The following is an 11889-nucleotide window of genomic DNA, read 5'->3' on the forward strand; positions in this document are numbered from 1 at the left end:
GCTACCAGATTAGCCGATCCGGTCTGAACCGGGAGCATTTCACCCCTGCTCTTCTCTCATTCTTCTGTAAATTTCATCTCGTGTTGATTTTTTCGTGAACCTTACATGAACTTCACGGGGAAGTCTGTGTCATCGTGCATAGTTAATGTGTATTTGATATGCTTCATCAATGTTATTTTGAATTTCATGTTTGTAGCGACTCTGCCAGTAATTCTGTCATGAGTTTACAGAGATCATCTTCTTTATTTTCTTTTACATTCTGAAATCTTAAGTAGAAAGAAGATCTTTCTAACTCTAAATGGACTATCGTCTCTTCAAGCTCTCTATTTGCTGCTGTTAATTTCTCCTCCGTTTCTTCCTACTACTTTTCGTTTTGTTCTGTTCTTGCTTCTACTATTTTTATCTTTTGCTCATTTTTTGCTATTGTTTCTTGAATCTTTTCCATTCTGTCATCTAATTTTTTTATATCTCCCTTTACTTCACCCAATTCTCCTTTCTTTTCTTCATTATTATTATTATTCATGGACTCCTGTGTTTTCATCATTACTTCCTGGATCATGTTCAATGTTGTTTGTATGTTCTGTAATGTTGGGACTGCTCCTAGTTTCTCAGTGTTTGGCATGTCCGTTATTAATTAACCCCAGGCTGTCACTGGGGTTGCCTTCTTTACCGTTTTCGTAACTGTGGATGTGTTTGACATTTTAAGTATTTGAAAGAAATTGTTCCACCAAACCATAAAAAATTAATCCTATGTTATAGGAAAGTCTATGAAGATCACTGCCCCAGTTTTATCTCTCCAAAAGTTATACTGAGTAAAATGCAAATTTAGTCTGATCAACTGTAAAATCTATTTTCTATCCACCATTAATATACAAATCAACTTTTATATACAGCAATATTTTTACCTATTAAAATATCTTGAATTAATCTACAGTTGCTTCCAATTTAACATATATAATATGCAAGAAAGTAAAACTATAATCAATATATATAAGAGTAAAAAGCTTTATAAGTAAGTATAGGTATATACACGCGCTCGCTATCTCCGAGCGATTGCGTGCCCCGGTCCCCTTAGCTCTTCCCGTTCCCCAGGCTGCTTAGAGTCTCAGGGCCCGAGTCTCCGGCTGATGTTGTGTAATGACAGGTCCGTAGTAAATAAAGCCCCCCTCATTTGTGATCTTATTCAGGAGGGGGGAGCGGACCTGGCAGGTATCACGGAGACCTGGTTGGGCCATGAGGGGGGAGTTCCCCTCGTGGAGATGTGCCCATCAGGCTGCCGTGCATTTCATCAGCCAAGAGCTCAGGGCAGGGGCGGGGGGGTGGCGGTCATTCTAAGAGAAGGTCTTGATCCGAGGGAGACCACTGTACCTCAGATAGCCGGATGTGAGTCCCTTTTTGTGAAGTGGGGTCGTGGGGTGCAGATGGGTTTGTTGATCACATACCTGGCTCCCTGCCACGTGGCAACGACCCTGCCCAAACTCCTCAATGTTATAGCCGAGGTGGCGGCTGATACCCCCAGACTTGTGGTCATGGGGGATTTCAACCTGCCATCCATCGGTGAAACATCTGAGGTAGGTCGGGAGTTCATGGCTTCCATGACGGCCATGGACCTGACCCAAGTAATTCACAGCCCTACTCATATGGGGGGACACACTCTGGACTTAGTTTTTATCTCTGGTCAGTGGTTGAGTGGCCTTGATATAGGGGATGTAGATATTGAACCCTTGTCATGGTCTGACCACTCGCTCCTTCGACTTGACTTTCTGACCGCCGCACCCCATCGCAGGGAGGCGGAGCCGACCAGGTAGTTCCGCACCAGGCGCTTGATGGACCCTGATAGGTTCCAGATGGAGCTTGGGCCATTTCCTGAGACTCTAGCTCATGACTCGGCTGATGACCTGGTGGCCGCCTGGGATAGTGCAGCTGCCGGGGCTTTGGACCGGGTCGTGCCTTTGTGGCCTCTGACCCGGCACCGAACTCACTTAGCTCCTTGGTTCTCTGAGGAGCTGAGAGAGATGAAGCGCCGGAAAAGACGCCTAGAGAGTGGTTGGAGGGCCAGTCGTTCCGAATCTGACTTGACACTGGTAAGGTCTCATATTAAGACCTACCTAGTGGCGATAAAGCGGCGAAATCTAGCTATTTTGCCGCTCTTATCGCATCATCAGATAACCGCCCAGCCACCCTGTTTAGGGTGACCCGCTCCCTTCTCCATCTGGGAGCGCGGGAGGACCCCTTGCAGGGCCGAGCTGAGGACTTTGTACAGTATCTGTATGATAAAATAACTCAGATTCGGGAAGACTTGGCCGCCGACTGGGTTAGTTCAGATGAGATGACTGAGGCAGGCCTTGAGAGTGTTATCTGGGAGGAGTTCGATCCTGTGGCTCCCGAGGATGTGGACAGGATCTTGGGACGGCTGAACGCGACCACATGTTTATTGGACCCGTGTCCCTCCTGGTTGATGCTGGCTTCCCAGGAAGTTACACGAGGCTGGCTCCAGGGGATTATCAATGCTTCTTTGAGTGAGGGTGTCCTGCCAGCCACCTTGAAAGAGGTGGTGGTAAGGCCTCTCCTCAAGAAGCCATCCCTGGATCCGGCTGTTTTGGCTAACTATCGTCCAGTCTCCAACCTTCGTTTTATTGCGAAGGTTGTTGAGAGTGTGGTAGCGCAACAGCTTCCCCAGTACCTGGATGAAGCTGTCTATTTGGATCCGCTCCAGTCCGGCTTCAGACCTGGGTACAGCATGGAAACGTCATTGGTCGCGTTGGTGGATGATCTCTGGAGGGCCCGGGATAGGGGTTATTCCTCTATCCTGGTCCTATTAGACCTCTCAGCAGTTTTTGATACCATCGACCATGGTATCATGTTGCGCCGGCTGGAGGGACTGGGAGTTGGAGGCATCGTTTTGCGGTGGTTCTCCTCCTATCTCTCCGACTGGTCGCAATCCATGTTGACGGGGGCAGCGGTCGACCCCAAGGTGCCTTGTTTGTGGGGTGCCACAAGGGTCGGTCCTCTTGCCCCTCCTGTTCAACATTTATGTGAAGCCGCTGGGTGAGATCATCCGTGGTTTTGGGGTGGAGTTCCATCAGTACGCTGATGATATTCAGCTGTACATTTCCACCCCAGACCATCCCAACGATGCCTTGGAAGTGATGTCCCAGTGCCTGGAGGCCGTGCGGGTCTGGATGGGGAGAAACAGGCTTCGACTCAACCCTTCCAAGACCGAGTGGCTGTGGCTGCCGGTGTCCTGGTATAGCCAGCTGACGCCATCGCTGGTTATTGGGGGCGAATCATTGGCCCCCACGGAGAGGGCCCGCAACTTGGGTGTCCTCCTGGATGCACAGCTGTCTTTAGAAGGGCACATGATGGCCGTGGCCAGGGGGGCTTTTTATCAGGTTCGCCTGATACGCCAGTTGCGCCCCTTTCTGGACCGAGACTCCCTACGCACAGCCACTCAAGCACTCATCACCTTTCGTCTGGACTATTGTAACGCTCTCTACATGGGGCTCCCCTTGGGGTACACCCGGAGGCTCCAACTGGTGCAGAATGCGGCTGCGCGGGGGATTATGGGAACGACAGGGCGCTCCCATGTGACTCCTCTCCTGCGCGAGCTTCATTGGCTTCCAGTGGACTTCCGGGTGCGCTTCAAGGTGTTGGTGATCACCTTTAAAGCGCTCCATGGCTTAGGGCCGGGGTACTTACGGGACCGCCTTCTGCCACCAATAGCCTCCCACCGGCCAGTTCGCTCCCACAGAGAGGGCCTCCTCAGGGTGCCGTCGGCCAGACAATGCCGGCTGGCGACCCCCAGGAGGAGAGCCTTCTCTGTGGTGGCACCTACCCTTTGGAACAATCTACCCCCAGAGATACGAGTGATCTCCGACCTCTGGACTTTTCGTCGGGCCCTAAAAACTTACTTTTTTCAGTTAGCCGGTCTGTTTTGATTTTAGGGTTGGTTTTAAAATTTTGATACGGATTTTAAATTGACAAGTTTTAAATTACGGGCCAAATTTATTTAATTATTTTAAATCTATTTTTAATTATAATGTTATGTATAAATGTTTTTATTTTGGCTGTTCACCGCCCTGAGTCCGAAAGGAGAAGGGCGGTATAGAAGTTTGAATAATTAATAAATAAATAAATAAATAAATAAATAAATAAATAAATAAATAAATATAGATAAGGGGAGAGGGGAACAATTAATATATTAGAACATATTTGATAGAAAATACATAAATATATAAATATATAAAAGATAGGTAATTATAATTAAGTCCAATTCCAAAGTTATCACCCCGATAGTCAGAATTTTTAATACTTAATCTTTATACTTTCTGAATTCACTGCAGCTTTTCGTTCTTCAAGGTGAAAAATGGCCACTGTCAATAGATTGCACAGTCACTATCCCTTCTCCACAACTTCTTTGTCTCTTTCTTTCTTTCCAAGTGGAATCTATTTTCATCTGCTCTCAGCATGCATCTCACAGTGCTATCTCTGTCGCATCAATTCTTCCAAGGTCCAGCTTTACCATTGCTGGTCTCCAGATGCAAAAAATCAGGTAAAAAGAGCGGAGTCCCGTCTTCCTACGCTGCACCACTGTGATGCCACCCCGGAAGCCTCCTCCTCATTGTTTTTTTACTTGCCTGTCTCTCTATTCCTCAAATGAGGATCCTTTGCCTTGCCTGTTCTTCTCCCCTTTGCTTCTTTTCCTTTATACCTGCACTTTCTAGAAAGCATCATTACTACTCCTGACAGCAGTACTCACAACAATCTCCTTCCCATACTCAGGGAGCTTGACCTGAGTATAGTAATGTTTCAGAAAGACAGCAAGAGAGCTGTTATGAGTGCAGTGAAAAGTATACCTTCCTCCCATCTGAAGGAGCAAACAGTAGATATCTGGGAATGTAGAGAAGTGTCCATTTCAACCTGCAATGGGCCAGGGGAGGCCCACAGAGGGCCGAATGGAGCAGCAGAGGGCCCAATTTGCCCCTCATAAGCTCTATTTCGGCCGGCAACCTGTCAGACGAGGCCTGCGGAGGCCTGAATGGAACTGCAGAGGGGTGCATGTGGCTGAGAGGCTGGAGAGGAGACTGCTAGATCTTCACAAGACAAATGACCTGGTGCAGGTTTGGGGGGACAAGCAATTGTGGGGAGCATGAGTTTTTTCAGTGTGTTGAGTAAACTCCCCACCCCATGGCCTTCCCTACCCTGAAATACCTCATGTGCACTTAACGAGCCTCGCTGTCAGCCTCATGATGCTTGCTTGCTTTCGGCTGCCATTGTACCAGAAGTGGGGAGGTATTGTTAGTATTTGGGAGTGGGGGAAGTGAGCTAGTGGAGATGTCTCAGAAAAGGGAGGAAAACTTTCACTGTCTTCTTAGCAGCTGTGGAGAGAGCTGATAGCTGTCAAGGTCAACCATCCCGGCATACCAGAAGGATGGGGCCGCCTGAAGAAGTATCCCACATGACACGTCAGGGAGATGTAGATTGGACATTCATCCCAGGACTTTGGGAGGGAGGGATTTTGGGATGCTTTCAATATGTAATTTTTGTGCCTATTGCATCAGACTTTGCTTTTCTTTTGCTGCATTCAGTTCATGCTCAGTAAAAGTATCTTTCTCTACAGACAAGGAGTTGGGTTTTTCCTTTCTTGAGTTTTGAACGGCCTGACATTAAGCAAAGTCTGCTTTAACAGCCATCCTGGAGAAAACTCTACTGGCTGAGCCAAGAATGTCTGATCAAGGCAGTGACCAAGAGGACATGGGAGCTGCTGGGTCCACCCCTCCCCTATCCAGGCGCGGTGGAGAAGTCTCGGACTGGATGTCAGAATTACAGCTTGAAGAAAAGCCAGTCAGAGCTAAGTGGTCACTGGGCATGGGGAGGATGGATCCTCCAGAGGAAATCCCTTCAGGGGTGACGAGACACCAGTGGGGAGAGACGGCTTGGCAGGAAGAGGACAGAGAAGATCTCCTGCTGACTCAAGCCATGCAACTCCTGAAAGAGGCTTTTGAGAGTCAAAAAGCCCATGAAAGGTATGTATTACCGGCCTGGAGGGAGACTGAACACTCGGGGGCGGGGGAGAAGCAGAGGCTTCAGTGAGAGCAGAAGAGATTCCCCGGGTTCAGCCAGAGAGAGAGAGGCTCTTCTGAGGCTCAAGCTGGGGCTGCAGCCCAGGGCCCCCCTTTGAGGGGGGCAGGAACCAGGAGGTGTCGAATTCCAAAGGTTCCTCCGCTTAACGTAAAATACGGAGGAGACCCCTAAGGCTTTGGGATTCTTCCTATCCCAAGTGTGGAATCACATGAAGGAATATGGAGAGGATTTCCCATCAGAAGCCGCCCGTGTGAAATGCGTCACTATGGCCCTGGAGGAAATGGCTGCTGGCTTGTGGGTGGGCCTGCATGATGACAATTCTCCCCTGCTGAGGAATTATGACCAGTTTATGGTGGAACTCCAAGGGCATTTTGAGGACCCCCTAGCGGAGCGGAAGGCCAGAATCAGGATGAAGTCTATAAATCAATGGCAGAGATCGGTGGCTGAATACACCCAGGAGTTTCGCGAGCTGGTGCACCATATGAGGGGTTGGTCCCAGGAGGCCTTGATGAAGTGTTATAAGGACGGCCTTAATAAGGACATCTACAAGGGCTGCTGCTCCCGTGGGGCTCCTCGAGACCTGCAACACTGGTATGTGATGGCAGCTGACGTGGAAATTGACCTGACCAGGATTGCTTCTGTGGAGGCTGAGTTTGGAACAAGCCTTCCCTTGCCCCACAGAAAGAAGGTCCTAGAAAGAAGGTCCAAAGGGGAGTCAGCATTGAAGCCAAAATCCACAGCGTGCTACCAATGTGGGAAGGAGGGCCACTGGGCTGCTGATTGTTTCTCCAAACTTGGCTCCAAGTCGACCCCTGCTGGTGGGAAGAAAACTGACAAGCCTCCAGCAAAGAACTGCACGATGGCCCTGAAAGGGGTGGAAGTCATTGAGTTCACTTCCCCAGGCCTGGGGGAGTTGGGAGCACCAACCACCACCAAAGACAGCGAAACCAAAGCCAACACCGATGATGACCCCCTGGTAAGTCAGCATGGAGGCCCCATGACCATCCCAGTAGAACTAAGGGTGCCATCATCTGGTGCCCAGGGGAAGATGCTAGCCCTCTTAGACTCTGGATGTACTAGGTGTGTCATCAGCCCCGAGGTGATGGACAAACGGGTTGAGACTAAAAACAATGAAAGTGCCCATTGCATTCTGCCAATTGGATGCGTCAGTAGCTGGGGGGCCCCAGCCCACTTTGTGACCGAACCGGTTGAGATGTGGATGGGGGACCACCAAGAGGTCTTGAGTTTTATCGTAGCCCCTGGGCATAGAACGTCCCTTCTTGCTTGGACTGCCTTGGCTACGGAAATGGAACCTCCAGGTGAACTGATGGAAGGGATAGTTATGCATTCATTCCGCCCTGCCAGGGAAAGAAGGGGGCAAACCTTTTTGCATGGCCAAAGCTGCGAAGGAGTTGGCAGTAGTGGCAAGTGAACACATTACTAGGAAAGAAAAAAATCCCTAAGGAATATTGGGACCTCATGGAGGCTTTCAGCGAGAAGGCGTCAGATGTACTCTCACCCCATTGACCTACTGGCTGTGGCATAGAGATCCTCCCAGGGGTGAAGCTCCCTTAACTAAAGATCTATTCCATGACCCCCGGCGAGCTGGTGGAGCTGCGGAACTTTATTGATAAAAACTTAAAACAGGGCTTCATCCAACCAGCGAGGCTGTGAGTGGCTGCCCTGGTTTTGTTTTGGGAGAAGAAGGATGGCTCTCTTCATCTATGTGTGGATTGTAAGAACCTCAACGCTATTTGCGTAGAAAATGTCTACCCATTGCCCCTCATGAAAGACATGCTGGCTCACTTGGCAAAGGGGAAGATTTTCACTAAACTGGATTTGAGAGAAGCATACTACAGAGTCTGGATTAAGGAGGGGGATGAATAGAAAACTGCTTTCAATTGCCCCTTGGGTTGCTTTCAATTTAGGGTGCTCCCTTTTGGATTACAAGGGGCCCCGGCAGTGTTCATGCAATTAATTTATGAGGTATTACATGAGCATATTTTCAAGAGGATCCTGGCCTACTTAGATGACATTCTTATTTACATGGAGACCCTGGACAAACACGTGAAACTGATGCGGTCAGTTCTGAAAAAACTCAGAGCGGCTGAATTGTATGCTAAGTTGTCAAAATGTGAATTCCATCAGAGTAAGATTGACTATTTGATCTACTGCATATCTCATGAGGGGATCCGGAGAAAGTCCGGGTAATCCTGAAGTGGGCACACACCCCCCCCGCACCCACAAGCAGCTGCAACGTTTCTTGGGCTTTGCTAACTTTTATCAACAGTTTATTCCAACGTTTGCCCAGATTGCCTTACCCATTACCAACCTCCTGAAAACAAAGGGGGAAGCCAACCCAAAGCCTAGAAGGCCGCTCGAGTAGACCATGGAATATCAGGCTGTGTTTGAGAAACTGAAGCGACTGTTTGCTGCTGAGTCTCTCCTAAAACACCCTGATATGGAAGCCCCTTTCGTCGTCCAAGCTGATGCAGGTGATGTGGCCATCGGAGCGGTGCTCCTTCGAGCTAATGCTGATGGATCTCTGCAACACTGCACCTACACCTCCCGCAAATTGTCTGAGACTGAACGGAGATAGGCAATTTGGGAGAAGGAGGCTTTTGCTGTCCGCTGGGCCTTGTTAACCTGGAGACATTTCCTCGAAGGGGTGAAACACCCTTTGAGGTGTGGACCGACCATAAGAACTTAGAAGAATTAAATGAAACAATTAAGAAGCAAAAAAACAATAAAACCCCAGGGACAGATGGGCTACCAACTGAATTTTATAAAGGATTAGGAGAACCATTAAATTGGATTCTATTGGAAATTTATAACGAGGCATTGAAAGAGGCAAGGCTACCAGACTCATGGAGGGAAGCATATATCTCGCTAATCCTGAAAGAAGGAGCAGATGTAACAAAGATAAAAAACTACAGATCGATCTTTTTATTAAACTCTGACTATAAAATTTTCATGAACATAATGGCAAATAGAGAAAAAAAAATATTGAATAGCAGAATACACCCAGACCAAAATGGATTTCTACCAACAAGACAAATAAAAAATAACATAAGAACTGTAATTAACGTAATAGAATATTATGAGGTACATCCAGAGAAACAAGTATTTCTGGATGCACAAAAGGCTTTCAATCGGGTTAATTGGTGATTTATGATACAACAAATAAATATGAAATTTGGGGAGAAATTTGAAAAAATGATAGCTTCAATATATACAAAACAAAGAGCGAGTATATTAGTTAATGGGGATCTTAAAAATTCTTTTGGAATAAATAGGGGAGTACAGCAAGGATGTCCACTCTCACCATTACTTTTCATCTTAATACTGGAAAACTTACTTATAAGAATTAGATTGAATAAACACATAAAAGGACTAAAGGTAAAAAGAGAAGAATACAAGGTCCAAGCATTTGCGGACGACCTTGTATTCTTTGTAGAGGATCCATTAGAAACAGAATCAATACTAATAAATGAGATAGAGAAATTTGGCAAAGTAGCAGGTTTAAAAATCAACAAAGACAAGACCAAAATGTTAATCAAAAACTTAACAGGAAAACAAATAGAAGAATTAGAAAATCAATCAGGACTCAAAAACATAAGAACATTAATATTGGAAGGTTTTGACTTAACAAGAGGTTGGCATGCATATCTTTGGGGAGAGAAAATTACAAAACAAGAACAATTTCGCAAACATATTGTAAGAGATAATTTGCTTAAAATATGGAATGAAATCAGAAAATATCACTATGATAGGATTCCTAGGTGGACTTCCATAATGGAAGCACATATTTATCCAAATACAATAGATACAAATAAATTAAAAACATATAAGGACATCTTAAATGAAGAAGGAAAACTAAAAACAAGAGAAGAATTGAGAATGCAAAATGTGGAAATAGAGTGGTGGTCATATTTGCAATTAAAATCCAGATATAAATCTGATATGGAAAAAACTGGAATTCAAATGGAACCAAATCAGTTGGATAAAATTTTATTAGGCCCCAATGAGAAATTAATAACCAAAATTTATAATTTTCTATTGGAATATAAACTAGCAGAGGAAGTAGTTAAAGAGAATATGATCACATGGGCGACGAATTTTGGGTATGCAATAGAATTAAATAAGTGGGAAAATTTGTGGAAAAATATTAATAAATTAACATTATCTGTACCATACAAAGAAAATGCTTATAAATTGTTCTATAGGTGGCATCTACCACCGGCGCGAATTTCTAAAATGTTTCCCGGCACATCTCCACTCTGTTGGAAATGTAAAGCGCATAAAGGGACATATTATCATATATGGTGGTCATGTCCCAAAGCTAAAAAATTCTGGAACAATATAAAAATGCAACTGGAACAAATAATAACTCAAAAGGTGCCATTAAAGCCAGAAACTTATTTATTAGGAATACCTACAAGCAAATATGAAAAAGAAATAATATATTTAATAACACACATTTTGACTGCAGCAAGAATTATATACGCACAAAATTGGAAACAAGAAGAGGTCCTGACTCAAGAGAAATTAATATCCAAAATTATGGAATGCGCTGAGATGGATAAACTTACCAAGGAGATCCAAGGAAAAGAAGAATCTGAATATTATCTGGTCTGGCAAAAATGGTATAAATGGTTAGAGGGAAGTGAAAAAAGAAGAGAAGAAGAAAGAAAGAAAAATTGAATAAAAGAAAAGATATCAATAGAGTAAAATAAAGTTTTAAATCAAATGAAATTTAAGAAAGAGACACGAGATATCAATAAAATAATATCATTATATAAGGTGAGAGAAATATTGTATATTGAAGAATATAGGATATTGATATTGTAACAATTCAGATATTATAGGTAGATGTTATAAAGATGATGTTTGTTGTAAATTGTTTTACTTGCATTTATAAATGTATTATGTGGTTTCTTAAATTAATAAAAATTAAAAAAAAAGAAAGAAAATCAATCAGGATTACAGGCAGTAAAAAAGGTGAAATATTTAGGTATTAATTTGACAGCTAGAAATATAGCCATAAAGGACAACAACTATGGAACCTTAGTACAACAAATTAAAAAAGATCTAGAAAAATGGGGGAAATTAAAATTATCACTTTTAGGAAGAATTGCTGTGATAAAAATGAACATACTGCCGAGACTCCTCTATTTATTTCAAACCATTCCGGTAAAATTGGAGAAGAATTTTTTTTACTAATTTGAATAAAATAACTTCAAAATTTATATGGGAGGGGAAAAAGCCAAGGATAAAATTAAGTATTTTACAGGATGACAGAACCAGAGGAGGATTCGGATTACCAGCATGGGAAAAATATTACAAAGTGACGACTCTGACATGGATCAGAGAATGGGTTAATTTGGAAAACCAAAGATTATTAAAATTAGAAGGACATAATTTATTGAAGGGGTGGCATGCCTTCATATGGAACACTGGGAACAAAACATATAAACATTTTAAAAATCATATAATAAGAGATTCATTAATTGGCACTTGGCAAGAAATTAAAAACAAACACTATATGAAAGTTCCCAGTTGGATATCCATAATGGAGGCGACAATGCACCCCAACACAATGACAGTACAGAAAATAATAAGATATAAGGAACTATTAGACTTCCAGGGAATATTAAAAACGCGACAAGAGCTTAGAGATCAACGTATAGAGATGGAATGGTGGCCCTATTTGCAAATACAAACAAGATATAAAAAAGATCAAGAGGAAGGAGGAATTGAATTAAACCCCAACCAATTAGACAAATTATTTGAATCTAAAGAAGA

Source organism: Pituophis catenifer, unplaced genomic scaffold (genome assembly GCF_029215685.1).
Source record: "Pituophis catenifer annectens isolate HBS135680 unplaced genomic scaffold, rPitCat1.0.hap2 SCAF_8, whole genome shotgun sequence".
NCBI lineage: Eukaryota > Metazoa > Chordata > Lepidosauria > Squamata > Colubridae > Pituophis > Pituophis catenifer.